At 45.8% G+C, this 17,755-nt stretch overlaps 1 protein-coding gene across 6 annotated transcripts in view; it reads left to right on the top strand.

The window, feature by feature from the left end:
• Positions 1-4,372: 4,372 nt before the first annotated feature.
• Positions 4,373-17,755, top strand: part of LOC144577438 (uncharacterized) — an 86,529-nt gene continuing 73,146 nt past the window's right edge. For all 6 annotated transcript variants that reach the window (XR_013521357.1, XR_013521355.1, XR_013521356.1 and 3 more), the window contains exon 1: positions 4,373-4,545. The gene's annotated coding sequence lies outside the window, so the exon portion shown is untranslated. The remainder of the gene's footprint in view (positions 4,546-17,755) is intronic.

Here is a 17,755-nt window from a genome sequence, read left to right as displayed (position 1 = left end):
CCCCTTTAGTCTGTACCTCGTCTACTAAGGGAACCATTCCCTTTCCTTACCCTTTTCCTGCTCTTCCTGCCCAACTCCTCCTCCTGCTCTTCCTCCCCTTCTCCCTCTACTCCTCCCCCTGCTCCTCTCCCTCCTTCTTTTCTCCCTCTTCTTTCCCGTCCTCCTTCTCCCCCTCCTCCTCCTTCTCTTCCTCCTCCTTCTCTTTCTCCTCCTCCACCTTTCCTTTCCCCTTTTCCTCTTTGCCTCTTTCCTGCAGCTGTAGCAGGCTGGGGGGAGGGCTACCATCAAGTGGGAGGTGGGGGGAGCTGTGCAGGGAGCAGGGCCCTTCTGCTGGTGATGGTGGCCTGGAGGTGGAGGGGAGAGGCTGGGAAGCTGGGATGGCCAGTCCGGGTGGCCGCTTGGCCTGGCTGGCCCTCCTGTGACTCCTTTGGTGTTTCCTCCAGCCCAGGGAATGAGGAGGTGCAGCTGGTATGGTGTGGAGGAGCCCAGCTGGGGGCCAGACTCAGAACATGAACACAGACAAGATCCCTGGGTGGCCTTTCTCTAGACCATGGCTGGGTTTCAGGGCTCCATGAATTGTCTGTAAAATTGTGTGTGTGTGTGTGCGCGCGCCCACACGCGTCTGCCTGACTTCCATCAGATTACTCAAAAGATCTGTGACACCCCAAAGCTTAGACACCCCTTGTCAATGCAACCCTCCATTTTCCAGAAGAGGAAACTGAGGCCTAGAGAGGGGGCGTGACTTCCTGTGTCCCACAGCTAGTTCACTACTAGCCTGGGCAAACTGAAGGAGAAGAACGTTGGGCAGGGGAGCAGGGGTGCTGGGAGCTGGCCCAGGGCTGGGGACAGAGAAGAGGGAGGGAGAGAGGAGGGCAAGAAAGGAAAGCCCAGAATCGCCTGGGGAGCAGCCATCTGTGTGTTTTGTAGGGGCCAGTGCCCGGCCAGGATACCTGATCCCCTTCCCCAGGTATTGTTCGTGTACTTTCCCAGGGTCCACGGCACTGGGCTGGGTAGATCGGGAGAGAGTGAAGGCAGTAACAAGTTGACTGTGTGTGTGTACATGTGGCGGGGAGAGAAAGGAGGATCAGGAGGGAGGGGGGAAGGAGAGGGCTGGAGAATCACACAATGACACAATGACAATGACAGGCAGAGGAGGAGGCAGAGGGCCAGCTGGAGGGGCAGGCCCTCCCTCCCTGCCCTGAGAGGGGAGCTCTCCTGGCTCTGGAAGTCCTCTCCAGGCCTTGGGGCCAGAACAGTTGTAGATAGAGACTGAGGCTTCTGCCAGAATTTTCCCGAGGGCAGTTCCAGAAACAAGAACCCGAGGACTGTGTTCGCCCACAGGACCAGAGGCAGGTCTCAGGGCTTGCCTCTAAAATCTTATCAGTCCTTCCTCAGCCCCACTTCTCCCCGCTCCCCACTCTCATCACAGGCTGTGACTGGTGCAGACTCGGGCAGCAGGAAGGAATCTTAGCAGTCAGTGAGCTCAGTGGTTTTAAAAATGTGCTCTGATGAGCCCTGGGGGCACCATGGGATGAATGGGGTGGGGCCAAGGGCTGAGGACACCCCACCCCCAGTGCGGTTCCCACCACAGCAGCACCGCTTTTACTGAGTAGTGTTCCTTCTAAGATTTCGTTGGGGAAAGAGTTTTTTGGCTAAACGTATGAATTCTAGCCCTCCTGCTCCCTCCCCTGAGTTTTATGGGAGAGGAGAACTGAGGTTGAGGCTTCCTTAGGGTAACAGGGAATCCTGTGGCTGTGCTGGGTCTCCCAATGCCCAGACCAATTGCCTGATCTCTTCCTTCTTCTCCCCAGAATGAGCTCAGTCTGAGGGAAGAGGAGACCGAAGTCCTAGCAGGGGAGAAGGAATGGGCCAGGGCTAGGGAGACATAGGAAGCCCCCTAGAAGGGTAGTGGCTCTCCTGCTGGCAGAGCACAGGGAAGTCCTCCCAAAGAGAATCCTGGACCATGGGTCTGGCTGCTTGCTCCTGCCAGAGTGTTGGGGAGGCGGAAGCTCTTTGCTCCTCTAGTCCTTGGGTGTCAGGATGACTCTTGTGCCCTTGTCAGCTTGGTGGGAAGCTGTGGCAAGCCTGTCTCTCTGTCTTCCGAGGCTGAGCAGACAGATGAAAGCAGTCCCTAGCCGCCGAGCAAGGCACTCTGAGCAGAGGTGGCTTCTGGACAGCTGTGGAAGGCCTCGTTTGCATATATGCAAATGATGCCTGGCTTCTCTCTCCCTGCATCATTCAGGCGGATCCAGGTGCTGCTGGAAGAGCTCCAGATCTTGCATCAAAATTAGCCTCTTGAATGAGCTTTTTCGTCTCTCAATGAGAAAATTCCTTTGAAATCTTTCCAAGACCCTGGGACCCTTCCTGGGCCCCAGTTTCACTCCCACTTTCAGTCATGTCAACCTCTCAAACTCTTGGAAACAGAGCTGAAGAAACAGATTTAGAGACATCCCGGGTGGAGGGCAGCGCTTGAGCCTGGCAGTCAGGAGGTTCTAGGTGCTGGCCCTGGCCCTGCCATGGTGCAGTGTTTCCTGGATGAGCCCCCTAACTTCTCCCCACAATGTCCCAGAGGGGCAAAAGAAGAGAGGGGTTGCGGGTCCCTTCCAGCTCCCTTGGTCTGCAAATGTTTGCAAACACCTGTGCACTGGGGCTCTTTTGTCATAAATAACAGACACCCACTCAAGGCCACAAAATTAAAAGATGGCCATTTAAGGAGGGCACAGGGTGTCTCAAGAACAGCCTTGAGTGGGCATGGGGTGGGTTCAGGAGGGGAGGAAAGGAGGGTGTGGAGAGCTGCCAGCTCCCTCCATCTCTCTTCTCAGCTCCTTTCTGGGCAACCGCCTCCATCCTCTCTCTCTGGGGGCTGATTTTTCTCTGCTTCTCAGTGCACGTAGTGAAAAATGAATGTCCCACGGTGCCCAAGTCCAGGAAAAATGACACCCAGAGACTGAGTCCAGTGTCTGTCAGGGTCCAGCACAAAGAAATGATCAATGTTTGAGATGATGGGCTACTCTGATCTAATCACCACACATGGCAGGTATCAAAGCATCACCATGTACCCCATAAATATGGACAATTATTATGTGTCAATTTTAAAAGTCTGGCAGGAGCCTGATTCCAAATTACTGGGAGAAAACATCGATGAATTCAGCCTGAATGAAAAGATTCACTCTGGATCACTCAGTCATGGCCGAGAGGTCAGGGACACGTAGCCGAAACGTGGCTGCCTGAGGCCCACAGCCCTGGTGCTTCCAGGTGCTGGGTGTAAACTCCTTCAGTGTTTACACCCCACTAAGCTGAATTACAGTGAGAGCTACTGAGCCTTTACAATGAGCCAGACACCATGCTAAATAGGTTTCATACGATATTCAATTAAACGAATGCATTCAATGCTATTATTATCACATTTCATCCTCACAACTGTCTCTCTTTTTTTTTTTTTGAGATGGAGTCTCACTCTGTCACTCAGGCTAGAATGCAGTGGCATGATCTTGGCTCACTGCAACTTCCACTTCCTGGGTTCAAGCGATTCCCCTGCCTCAGCCTCCTGCATACCTGGGATTACAGGTGCATGCCATCATATCCAGCTAATTTTGTATTTTTAGTAGAGATGGGGTTTCGCTATGTTGGCCATGGTGGTCTCAAACTCCTGACCTCCAGTGATCCACCTGCCTCAGCCTCCCCAAGTGCTGCGATTATAGGTGTGAGCCAACACCCAGCCCCTAACTCTTGAGATGGGTTTCATTATTCTATCCTTTTTACAGAAAAGGAACCTGAGGATTGGTGAGGTTAAGTAACTTGTCTATGGTCATACAGCGAATGTGAGGCAGAGTGGGGAATCTTACCTGAGTCTCTCTGAGCATCACGTTTATCTTCTCTAAAATAAAAATTTCTGTTTAATAGGACTCTCATGAAGCTGAAGATGTAAGATACAATGAGTGCTTAACAGAGTGTTTGGCATGCAGTAACCACTTCGTTATGATGAAGTGGCTCTTTGACCTCTGCTCGAAACCCTCTAAGAATTAGGGATTTAGTATCTTTAAAGGCAGTCAATTCTTCCTCTGGGCAGCTCTGACTGTTAACAAGTTCTTCATTTCCTGAACTTTTTTTGCTGGACTGAAATTGGACTTTCAGTAACTCCTGTCTATCGGCCTTACCTCTACCAGTTAGGGGCTGTAGTCATTGCCTCTTGAAAGTGTTCATGTCCTAATCCTCAGAACACGTTGTTCGATGATGAGGGAAAATTAAAGGTGCAGGTGGAACTAAGGTTGCTAATCAGCTGACCTTACACTAAGAAGGTTAACCTGGATGATGCAGGTGGGGCCAACATAATCACAAGGGTTCTTAAACGGTGGAAGGAGGAGGAAGAGTTGGTATCGACTGAGAAAGACCTGACGTCGGAGACGCAAGGGAGCGACAAGCAAGGAACGTGGGCAGCTTCTAGAGAACGGAAAAGGCAAGAAAGTGGATTTTCCCCAGAGCCCGAAAGTAATGCAGCCCTCCCGACACCTGGACTTTCGGACCTCTGAGTCTCAGAACTGAAAGGTAATACGTTTGTGCTGTTTTAAGCATTTGTTACAGCAGCGATAGAACAATGACTACAGGCGTCGTTCTAAGCAAATCAGAACACTGGTATTCCCTTCCCGAGTGTCTTCTTAGGCTGTACAACCCTGGTGTTCCTTCAAGTGCTCCTCACATAAATGTTTTAAAGAGCTCAAAGCCCTATCAGAATCAAGATGAGATCATTAAGTTTGGCAATTAGTGGGGGGTCACCAGTGGGCTTTCTGTGGAGGTAAGTGATTTAAGCATCGCGAACGCGAGGAGTCTAGGCCATAGGGGTTTGCCACCGCGTGATGGTGGTGGTGTGGAAAAGGGTAAATGCAGGTACAATTTATCACTTCTCAGGCTCTCTCAACATCATGCTAAATATCAGCGTAACCTTTAAAGAAGGCAGAGGCCATCAATTAAATAAACAGATCCTTGGTGGAGAGTGGAAGTGTAAACACAGGCACCATCTCATAATTTACTGATGGTAAATCAGCCTTATTCACTTGGTGGGCTGTTCTCTGTTCACCCTCAAGAAAAAGGAGGAAATCCATCACAACAGCATGAGGACCTTCATAAAACCTGCTAAGCACCAACATAGATTACAGAAAAAGGTTTGACATTGTATTCCTGGGGCTAAACTTTTTTTTTTTTTTTAAACCAAGAGGTTGCAGGAATTTGCTGGGAATGATTTAGTCAGTGCCTTTGGATATGCAGGGTGTGGATGAGATGATCTTTGGACAATTCATCCTGCCTTTTAGTTCCAGGATACACAGGTTCCCGCTCATGATTAAACCATACCTACAGGTTGCTTAATATAGATAGAAAAATACACTGACCTGAGGATGCGTGTGACGCATTCAGCAGAATCGGGCCAGGGATTAATACTGCTAAGGTCAGGATGGTCATTTTGGGCACACAGGGGGTAATCTTTTATAAGGGTTTTCCACTCTTCCATATCTTAGTTCATCTATAATGAACTGGCAGAGAGAGATGGTTATTAGCAAATAAAATGCACTTAGAGTCCCCCATGAATCATTTATGGAAGACACCACGCTTAGCAGAGACTATGAAAATATGGCTGTTAAGGGCAACTCGGGCACTATTTCTGGATGACTTTCAAGCATGACCACTGGCTACAGGACTGGGCCTGGACACATGAGAAGAATTTAGGGCTTCAGATGGAAAGGCAAATGTGTGGACAGAGTCTGAGTCCAAGGGAGTGGCCTTCAGGAGGCACCCTGTGGTGGTGTTCACAGTGCAAGGCGTCCCTCGCCTGAGAAGGGAGCTTTTTCTGCACAGGATGACTCGTTACATTTGCATGTTCCCACCATGAATGAGACAAAGAGAGGTCAGCTGAAAAGGCAATTAATTCAACACAACTGAGGTTTGGCAATTAACTTTTAAGTATGCAAGCAGTTGAGGAGAGAGGAAGTGGTTTCCTCTTAGCACAGCCAGTGAAAGATGGCGCTATGTTACCAATGCTTTTGGGTAACCAGCAAAAAGTTTTAAAATTCCTACTCTGCCCACAGTCAGAGTATGAGTGGTGATAGCCTAATCATAGGGGTGCAGGAGCCCAAAGCAGGGGAGAATTGGTGTTCTCTGGATCAACTATAAATAGAACTTAAGATCTTTCTAGAAGGCTGGGGGAAGCAATCAGCTAGCTAAAGATTTGTGCAGGAGTTTGCCCGAGAGAACACTTCCACCTAGGCTTTTTATTTCCTTTACAGTCTGTAACTAAAGTGAAATAGATGAGCTTCCCCACAGGTGAGTTCGAGTTCTATGACCGCCTGCTGGGAACTGGGAGGGGTCCTGTGGTGGAGGTGGCAGTGGGGCAGGAGGGCTCCGCTTTGAATCTTTGCTCCACCATGTTTGAGTTGTTGGACCCTGGAAGCCCTTTTACCTGCTTTGGACTCCTCTGTAAAGTAAGGTCAAAATACTTACCTGGTAAAAGACTTGCCTATTGTGAAGATGAAAAGATGTTTCATAAGCCCACACTATGTTTTGGGGCTTCTAGGGAGATAGAAATGCCTGTCTTGGGAGTGAAGAGATCTGGGTTCTGGTCCCACTCCCACCACCAACCCACTGTGAGGCTTTAGGAAAATCACCCCCTCTCCCCTCTGGTGAACCCTCAGTTTCTTCTTACAGGATGAGGGAGTATACCGCATGAACTACACTTTGCTGTTGAAAATTTATTTGGAAAAAAGTATTGATGTGCTGTGGGCCTCACCCTTTCCAAGAGGGAGAGTGAGAGGTACCTGTCCTTCGTCTCAGATCTTGTGAAAGGAGCTTCAGGGAGACCACTCGGTTTAACATCTTGTATCACCTGGGTGGTTCAGCTTCCTGAACCCCTCTTCTGGACATTCTAACTCAGAAAAGGTGGGCTGCCTCAAGATTTTTTTTTCTTTTTTTTAAAGAATCACTGGAGATGTTTGGGAAACACTAGATTGGATTCCCATTTTCTAGATCTAGCCGATCATGAGAGTTACACAGTGGATACGAAAACATAGACATCCAGGGTCTCTAGCAATAACGTCTGGAAAGCTGCATTTCTTTCAGCTCATATAATCAGGTATGTTTAGCAAACACGAGTCTAAATCTTAGAGTCAAAGTTTCTGAATAGTTCTACTCAGATCTGATGTTCAGCTAAGATACACAGATCTGAAGCCTTACTTGACTGGCAGCATGGAAGGATGGCCTCTGGGTGACTGATGCTCTTTCTTGGGTGTGATTGTGGGTGTTTAGGACTCCTTTATTCTACCCTTTCCTGCAGGTCCCTTGTCCAGGATGGCCACCCCTCAGCATGCCCACAACTCAGAGGAATTGGAAATCATGTCAGCTTTTCTCTGCTGAGGATTGCTCACCCCTCGAAGTGGCCTCTTTTGAACAGGGCCCACTGTGACCACACCTGCTCTCCCTTGTACCATTGGTTCACAACTGGTCCAAGGGACACTATCGGGTATCCCTGCCAAGCCACATTCTGAGAGCACGTAGGTCAGCCCTAAGGCTGCAGAAACATCTCCTTTCTTCCACAGTGGGAGCAGCCAGGCAGCTCATCTCTCTTTGCCATCCACTGTTCCATTCATCGCAGCAGACATGTACCAAGCTTTCCGAGTGGTCTCCCTGAAGCTCCTTTCACCACATTTGAGATGAGAGACAGGTACCTCTCACTCTCCCTCTTGGAAAGGGTGTGGCCCACAGCACATCAATAATTTTTTTCCAAATACATTTTCTTCACAAACCTTCTCGCTTAATCTTGAAAAGCCAGGCCATTTTATACCCTCAATGTAGGTATGGGTGGGAAGCTTGAGTTCTCTAATAAACTTTTAGCTCTTTCCTTGAAAATATGCATCATCTGGCACACTGGAATGTCATGCCTGTCGTATCATGGTGTCTCAGGCAAACCTTCAGTTGAACATCTTGTTATACTTCCTTTGGTCTTAATGCAATTGCAGGTGGAGTTAGGAACAGCCATGAAAAGTTCTAATGCTTGAAACACCATACTGTGCCCCATGTTCATGCCATATATTTCTTGTTGAGAATTTCTTGGGAACCAGTGAATTTGGCTGGACCATCAGAAAATTTTGTGACTTCTCCCTCTGCCTATTGTCCAATGACGACGAAGAGACGAACCCTTGTGGCCAGAAAAGATGCTGGTGATTTCTCAGACTTGGAGAGCATTTTCAGAGAGATCTCAGGGTGCTTTTTCCCTTTCTCTTTATTGGCTTCTTTGTTTCCCATGGGATGACTAATGAAGCCTAGTTCTCCTGGAGTTGAGTGTGGTCAAATGGTAAAGAATCCCAGGTGTTTGTTGCTATTCTTCTTTGTCTTGGACATTTTGGAGGACTCGCCTCCCACGACTGGAGAGGAGGTGAACTGACTTTCCAGGGCCTCTGTTGGTTTTAGCGTGGCAGAAGGGGTAATGGGCATTGAGGAGATGGGAAAAAAGAGAGCAGAGAGAAGAGCTGCCATCTTAATTCCACCAAGGATGTCCAGGGTGGGGCTGGCCGGGACAGGATACCCAACCCTTCAGGCTAGATGTATCCATTTGTTGTCTCTGGGCATGTTTTCCATCTGTTTTTATGTGTGGATGTTTATTCTCTTCTGCGAACTGGTCTGCCACACAACAAACTCAGAGTCTGCCTGTGTCCTCTGCTTCCAACACCCACACAGTCCTTGTGTAGGTCACTGGACACAGTAGGCACTAAGTAAATGCTGATTGAGTGACTGTGAAGCTGAACGGGCTCAATTAGAAGCAGTCACCAGAAAACCTCATTTACATTCAGTTCCCTTAATGCCACAAGTGTTCACAGAGGGCTTTCTAGGTGCCTGGCACCATGCGGAGACTTACATTATTATTTTGGTCGAAAGCCAATGGAGAGATCAAATTTAGTTCTCCAGCCAAACCTGGTTTAATAATGGTTATTATGGGGGGAAAAATCAGGATAAAAAAGGAAAGATAAGATGAAAAAAATCAGCTGTAATTCCACCACCAAGAAAATTATTGTTAATATTTTCTTAAATGTCTCTAGTTTCATGCATGCCATTTTAAATAATTGAATTTACTTTTATATTCAATTGTGTTTCCTTCATTTCCAGTATGATTTAAAACTTGTTTCTAAACATCATTTTGCTTCTTTATATAACGTTTTTTTTCCCATTTATAAAAACAATGCATGCCCATTGCAGGAAATTTGGGAAAAAAGTATGAGTATAAAGAAGGGACAAAATAGCATCATAAAACTTTCACCCAGACAATGACTGCATTTCCTTCAAGTCCGTTTTTTTGTGTATGAATTTATTTATGTATGTTTTACAGTACTGGTAACCATACACCATGCACGGTTGTTTTAAGTGTATTTTTTAATGTTTGGTAAAATAATATGTGCACATCATTAATAAAAATGGTATAGTTAATAAAAATAACAGAGGGCTTAGGATGAAAAGCAATCCTATTGCCTCCTCCCTCCCTTCCCCAGTCCTGATCCTCAGAAACAGCTGCTTCTAGCCCTTCTGGTCTTTTGTTGGTGGTTATGTCTGCCTGTACTTCTCCAGCTGACATGGGTTTACCACCATTTCCTGCTTACCAGTGTTAGACTTTATCCACTAGACTTCCTGCCCTCATGATAGGCTCCTCTGTCTCCACCTCCCAAATAGTTATAATTCCTTTATTGGTTACTTTTTGCTGCAAGGAACACAACATTTATCTTTTTACTCTTGTTCTATCAACTCTACCGTTATTTTGACCGTTGCATCCCCTTCCTCACCTAGCCCCAGGTAACTACTATTTTTGTTCAGAATTTTATAGAAAGGAAACTTACAATGGGTACATCTTTATGTCTGGCTTTTTTTTCTCAGTGTAATGTTTTTGAGATTCTTCGAGGTTGCTGCATTGTTCCTGTTTTTACTGAGTAACATTCCATTATATAAAAGAGCCACAATTTGTTTATTCATTCACCTGTTGGTGAACATTTGGGTTGTTGCAAGTTTGAGGCTATTACGAATAAAACTGATGTCTATTCATATTCCAGTATTTTTGTGAATGTATATTTTTATTTCTTGGTTAAATATCTAGGATAGGATTGCTGGGTTATGTGGTAAGAGGAAGTTTCAGTTTATGCGAACTTACTAAACTTTTCTCCAAAGTCATTGGACTATTTAAACTCCCACCAGCAATGAATGAGCGTTCTAGTTGCTCCACATCTTTGCAATGCTTGGTATTGTTGGTCTGTTTCATTTTAGACATCCTAATGGTGTGTAGTGGGATCTCATTTGTTTAATTTGCATTTCTCTGATGACTACTAATGTTGAGCATCTTTTCATGTGCTTACTGGCCATTTGCATATCCTCTTTTGAGAAGTGTCTGTTCAAATCTTTTGCTACTTTTAAATTAGGTTATCCTCTCGTTTAGTTGTAAGATTGTTTTATATTTTGGAGTTGAGTCTTTAGTCAGATAGTCCCTTTGTGTGTTTTTGAACCCTGTGTTCCCCCTACTTAATACTGCATGGTAAGCAATTCTTTGTGTAGCGACTTTGGAAACGTGATTTTTAAAGTTTGTTAGTCTTATAGTATATAATGGTGTCATTATTTATTTTAATAGTTTTCTTTTTCAGACATTAATGTTTCCATTGTTGTGATTGCTGTAATAATGTATATCCTCTCACAGAAATCGGGTTTGTTCCTTAGGATAGATTCTCAGAAGCAGAGGAACAAGGTCAAAGGGGAGAACATTTCAAGCACTTTTGATATTGACAGGTGTGTGTTTGTGTGTGTGTGTAATGACATATTGCTTCCCAAAAATGTACATCAATTTTTTTTTTCTTTTGAGACAGGTTCTCATTCTGTCACCCAGGTTGGAGTGCAGTGGTGCTATCTCAGCTCACTGCAACCTCTGCCTCCTGGGTTCAAGTGATTCTTGTGCCTCAGCCTCCTGAGGAGCTGAGATTACAGGTATGTGCCACCATGCCCAGCTCATTTTTCTATTTTTTGTAGAGATGGGGTTTCGCGCTGTTGCCCAGGCTGGGTGGAACTTCTGGGCTTCAGTGATCAACCTGCCTCGGCCTCTCAAAGTGCTGGGATTACAGGCATGAGCCATGGAGCTCAGCTGAAGTTTGCAGCAATTTTAAGGGCCCCCAGCAGCAGGTGAGAACCTCACTTTACACTCCAACTGTGAGCTCTGGATATTTTTATTTTATTTTATTTTAAATACTGATTTAATGGGTGGAAATGGCAGTTAGTTTTAAACTGTATTTCTTAAATTATTAGTGTAGTTGGACATCCTTCCAAGTGTTCAGCAGTCATGTATTTTTCCTCATCTGTGAATGGTTTATTCATGTCTTTTGTTCCCAAATGGATTTCTGAGGCATGCTTCCGAACTCTGCGAAGGAGCTGTAGCAGGTAGAAGCGTTTGGTGTTGGAAGAGAGGTGGGGAGTGCTGGCAGCCGACAGAGAAGGGGTGCTGGCTTGACAGGATACCTGGGACACCCAGGGCCCCTGCACACGACCATCCATCTCCCGTGCACACTCCTTTCTTCACGCAGGCCAACCAGTTTGTGGAAGTTCCCATTTTTTTTTGGTAAATAGCTAGGGGGCAACAAAGAGGGGGTGCCCCAAAAGAAAGAACAGAAACGTGCCCTGTGAGAGTTCAAGTGTAACTTTGTTACCTAATGGAGCATAACATGACATGTGAGGTCACCAGACAGGGTCAAAATGGCTCCAGGCCAGCAAGTTTCGATAGCAACCACAGCAAAAGAATTGCCAGCCCTAAATAATGTTCATTACTCAGAAGGGGGAAGGGGTGAGGTTCTCGGTCATTAAAACGAGTATAGAAATGCCCCAGGCCCATGGGTAAAAGAAGGTCACAGGAGTTATAATCCTCAAATTTCACTGGAGTTTGCCTCAGATTGATCGTGCCGAACATCTAATTCCTGCAAAGGACCCCCAAAAGTTCAAGCCTATGCTCTCACAACAAGTGCCTGCATGAGGAGGTAGGAGTCCTCAGAGGCGTCTCTCATGAGCTCAGGAATAACAGTCCCTCCCAGGTCTTTCTGGGAATCTCTAGGGCACATCTCAGATATACTCACAAATGAAAGACCCTTTTACAATATTTATGATAATCCCCAAGGAGTCCCATAGATGAGCTTGCAAACAACTCTTCCCAAGTATTTCTGGGAACTCCCAGGGGCTATCTCACAGAGGTTCACAGATGAGAGTTCATCCCAATATTACAGGGGTCCCTAGGTAGTACCTTATATCTGTACCCTAATGTGTTTCTGTGCCCAGATATTCCTGGGAATCCCCAAGGAGAGTTGCACCCTAGTTCCCCAACAGGGCTGCCTTTTTTCCTGCTCTAGCTAGAGGTTCCCCAGGTTCTGGAGCCTCCCAGACACCTGGTCAAGCACGGCCATCTCTTGCTGGCCGATGATGTCTCCCGTTGTTGGAAGCTTTTGAGATGCCAAAGCTGCAGGATTTGTGAAGCAAAGCAGAGTAGACTCCATCTCTTTCTGTAGCCAAGCAGGGCCTCAGGGTGGCCAAGCAGGGCTGGTTGTGCCCAAGGTTTTACACAGTATTAGTAGACAGTTCTTTCTACCTTACTGATGGTTCTCCTGTCCCAAATGAGACTTCAATAGGGCGCACGTGGGCTGGGCCGGGAGATGAGTCTGAGGGGCAGAATTTTCCTGCAGATCATGGAGGCTTTACTGCTGGCTTAAGTTGATCGCATCTGACTCTTACCCTCGAGGTTGGACTCTTTCCAAGGAAACGCTTCAGGCTTTCTTGTAAGTGGGCATATTAATTATTTGCTAGTTTAAGGATAAAGGAGTTTATTATAAGTTATGGGGTGGATTTTACCTGCATCAGGAAATGGGTCAGGAGAAATGCCCAATGACTATTGGAGCAGAAACTCACTGCTGGGCCCGCCTGGACCCACTTCACTGTCTCTAAGATGAGGGACGAAGTGGTTAGAACCATCACAGCTTCCCCCAACAACCAAACTCCTCAGTTACCAGTTCTGATCTCCCCATATATGGCTGCCATCTCACACTACTCAGTCCTGTTTTCCAGTTCTCTCATGGGTATGTCTGCTTGGTGGAAAGTAAGTCATGTGGGGGCTGGAAATGGATGTGGTTTCCAGTTCTCAGTCTCTAAGTCCGGGCATGACTCACACTAGAAGGGCTTGGCATGAGTTAGATGAGCTATCATGGGCATTCATGGATGTGTCTCATCAGCTACCAGAAACAGGCAGACATGGCTGACCCTCAGCTTATGTGAAAACCATGCTCGGAGGCAAAAGGCTGTTATGGCTGGACACCGTCCTAACACTCTCTGAAGGCTGTTGCCCTGGTATGATGATTCAATCTGCCCATTCTTTGTGGGGATTATATTCCTGTTCAGTAGATGAGTTTGTGAGAGTATGTTGTTTTAGTATTAAATATTCAGATAATAGGACTAATGCCTCTTATTCTCACTGGTTGACTAATTGATTGAGTCATCAAATATTGACTGAGCAGCTATTCTACACCGGGCACTGCAAAATGGTATTTGGGAATATTAAAAAGAACAAGATACCATCTCTGTTCTCAAGAATCTTCCTGTCTTGTGGGTAAGGTAGACAAGGCATCAGGCCATTATGAGATAGCTGGAGACTGAGATGTTTTGGGATGAAGTAGGGATGGGTTGTGTTGGGTGTATTGTTTCAAGATAGAGTAAGCTCTGCATGAAAGGTCAGAGAGGGTGGAGATTAAATAGGCCCTTCTGACCAAAGTGCCCTCTGTTGAAAGCATCAGTATCTCAGTCCATTTGTGTTGCTGTAAAGAAATACCTGAGGCTGGGTAATTTATAAAGAGAAGAGGTTTATTTAGCCCACGGTTTTGTGGGCTGTACAAGAAGTGTGACACCAGCATCTGCTTCTGACAAGGACTTGAGGCTGCCTCCACTCATGGTGGAAGGGGAAGAAAAGGAAGCAAGAGAGGGAGGGGGAGGTGCCAGGCATTTTTCAGCAACCAATTTTCTCAGGAACTAAATATGAAAGCTCACTCAATCCTGTGGGAATGGTAACAAGCCATTGATGAGGGCTTCACTCCTACGACCCAAACACCTCCCACTCTGCCTCTCCACCAAAACTGGGGGTCAAATTTCAGTTTCAACATGAGACTTGGTAAGGCCAAACAGACCCTATCCAAGCCATAGCAATCAGGGGACACTAAGCTGTGCAAAAAGCCTGAGTCCAGAGATAGGAATGAGGATAGGTCAGGACAGAGAAGTCAGTGGGGGCCAGGCCATGAACGACTTGCAATTCTGTGATCTGAAATTCAGATTTTATCTAGAGGAGAATTCAGGTTTTATTCTGAAGACAGACAAGGAAGAGTTTTCAACAGAGTACTATGTTCAGATTGGGTCTTCGAAAGGTAGTTCAGATAGTTATATGGAATACAGACTAGAGAGGACCAGAGAGAGCAGATTGAAGACCCAGTCTGGGTGAGAAGTTCTGAGACCTGAACCAATGGCAATATTGGAAGGAGAGAACAGGATGGATAGGAGAAATATATAGAAGGTGGCCCCTCAGGCTCATCCTTCATGGGACAATGAAGATGAGACAAAGGGAAAATAAGTTAAGGACAATTGAGCGGAGGCTTTGATGTTCTACCAGAACTCTTCAAGACTAAAGGACTTATTCCTCCAGCTCCTGGGAGAATTGCCCTTGGCTGAAGACAGCCATCTTGTCCAAGGTCACACTGCCTTCCTGGACAGCTCACATCCAATGACTGGTCAACATTTGGGTGTAAAAGCTACAGCCCAGACCCCTCAACCCAACTGAAGACAACTTTGTAGGGCCATCCCTGCTTCAGAGCTCCCAGAGGGGCTGGCTGAGGCCTTGGTTGAGACTGTGTTGCAGCTTAACTTCCTCTTCTTTCCAACCTGCTTTTTACCCTTTCCTTCCACAGGTGGGATCTGAAGAGCTCTTTCTAATACATCTCCTTACGTTCATATACATCTCAGAGTCTGCTTCATAGGAAACTCATGTCCGCAATGTCTTAGTCTCCTGGCTTGAGAAGAGTGTAGATGGTGATGTCATTCATTGATTTGTGGAATAGGGAAAGAAGAGGTAATTTGGAGTAGATGGGAGAGAGATAGTGAGTTCAACTTTAGAAAAGTTGGAACTTCCTGAGACTTTCAGAGAGTTGAGACTAAAGTTCAAGAGAAGTGAAAGTATAGATTTGGGAGTCATTAGTGTTCTGGGATGGATAAATTGGTCCTTATCCCAATCAGAAGCATATATCGAATTTCTTGGAAATGAAGATGATGGTTGGGTCTCTTGGTCTTTGTCTTTGCATCTAGCTCCTGACTGCATCTTGGGTTCCTGGTCCACTGGGTTATTATGGCCTCCACCCCTGCTCAGCCTGGACTTGGTTTAATGTCAACTTCCAGACATAGCTCATCTCCAGCCTCTCTTATACTTGCCTGCTTCATTTTTAGCCTTGATTCAACCCCCCGACCCCACTTCCAAAAACCTGGCTTTCCTACCTGACTCCATGATCCAATGTTAAGCCTAGTCCTGGTGTGAATCCCTCTGATAATTCTGAGCATCCTGATGGTAAATATTGCTGAGCTGGTCACTGTCAATCTCTGCCTTCCGCAGTCTCTCTCAGCTGCAGGTGGTGATGCCTTCATCCCATGGCAGAATCTCACCTTGGGCCTTTCACTGGCTCTTTTCCCAACCTCTGTATGGTTAGCTGGTCCCTTCTTGTCATTCAGATTGTCATTCAGCTTCAAATGTCATCTTTTCAGAGAGGACTTCCTTGACCACCCCATCTAAAGTACCCATCCAGCCCCTATCATGTCACCCATTTTTACTTTTCTGCATGGCAATTATTACTACCTGACATTTTCCTGTGTTTATCTCTCTGTCATCCCCTGACTGAAGTACAAATCTCTTAAAAAGAGAGGTTTTGATGTTAACTGGCTATTTTATCCATTCTTTGATGTAAAATAGCCAGTTAACATCAAATGGCAGTAACCCTAAATTTAAGTCGACTAAATCCCCCAATCAAAAGATACAGCCAAAACCTAACGATATGCTACATCCAGACCCATTTCACATCCAAAGATACACAAAGACTTAAAACAAAGGGATGGAGAAAGATTTACCAACCAAATGGAGAGCAAAAATAAATAAATAAAAAGCAGGAGTTGCAATTCTCGCATCTGATAAAAAAGATTTCAAAGCAACAAAGATATAGTGGTAAAAGGATCAATGCAACAATAAGAGCTAACGATCCTAACACCCAGATACATAAGACTCATAAAGAGATTTAGACTTAACCAGACATAAAATGAATAAGGATATCCAGGACTTGAACTCAGATCCGGCACAAGTAAACTCAATGAATATTTATAGAGCTCTCCATTTTAAATACACAAAATATACATTCTCCACCTTAAATACACAAAATATTGATCGGCCATTATTAATACCCATTTTTAGAATAAAGTTACATTCCCGTTTTCTCTCCCTCTTTTTCTTCCCTTTCTTTCTCCTTCACTCCTATTTTTCTTTCTTTCTTTCTTAAAAAAAAAAAAAAAAAAAAGGGAGGTTTTGTGAAAATTGTTCGCCATTCTGTCTGTCCCCAGCACTCAGAGTGATGCCTGGCCCATGAGTGTTCAATATACATTGAATGGCTAAGTGAATCTGCCATTGGCTGTTGTTGATCTTTATTAGATTGAACTTACTAGATTGAACACCCCAGACAAGGTACCCACTGGAATGAAATTTGAAGCCCACATCCCCTGTCTCTGAGTTCCTGGCTTGCTCTAAAGCAAAGCCTGCCTGAAATATGGCCATTTATGTTATGAAATCCAGATGCACCCCCTGCTTCCTTGGCCACCAGTTCATTTCACCTCTTGGATGATCATCCTTTCTCATTTTGTTTTCTCCTGCACCACTGGCTTGATTAGTGGTGATTAGCAGAGGGTGGTCCATTTATGTGAAACACCTGCTTTCCACCTGTGTCCCCATGAGCAGTCAGCTCTGGACCCAGTGCAGGAAGCTGGCGGGTGCCCTTCATGGCTGAGTGGGATTCCAGAATTTTTTATAGGAGTCAGATCCAAACTGGCACCATATGGGTAGCCACCTGTATGACATTTTGCCAGCATTGCATTGAACACATCTGCCAGCTTATTAAAGAGACCTGGTGAGGCCTGGGTTATCAAGAAGGTTTGGCAGAGAAGCTGGCCCGAGAAGAAGGCTGAGCCAGAGGGAAGCAGTTTCCACTTTGTGACTTGGTTGTGATTTAATCAGCCTCCCTTCGCTTCTTCATGGAACCAGCAAACACTAGCCCAGAAAACTCTTCTTGCAATACCATTTATCCACTCTGAGAACAACACTCTGAGAGTGGACAAATATGTCAAAGATTATTTTACTCCAGTCCAAAGCTCATCTTGACACAGCAATGTTACTATGTGTACTAGTCAAGATTCTCCAGAGAAACAAACAATAGGATCTGTCATCCATCCATCTATCAATCAACCATCCATCTAGATCTGGATAGATATGTGAGAGGACTTATTAGGGGAATTGGCTCATACCATTATGGAGGCCAAGGAGTCCCATGACAGGTGTTCTGAGAGCTGGAGCCTGACCCAATATGAGAAGGTGGCTCACGGCTTGTATGAGGGAAGCTAGTAGCATGGCCTGAGAAGCAGGAGAGCTGGG

The sequence above is a fragment of the Callithrix jacchus genome, chromosome 8 (assembly GCF_049354715.1).
Source record: "Callithrix jacchus isolate 240 chromosome 8, calJac240_pri, whole genome shotgun sequence".
In the NCBI taxonomy this organism is placed as follows: Eukaryota; Metazoa; Chordata; class Mammalia; order Primates; family Cebidae; genus Callithrix; species Callithrix jacchus.
Note: the sequence above shows the minus strand (reverse complement) of the source record. Positions and strands in the feature narration are given on the sequence as shown.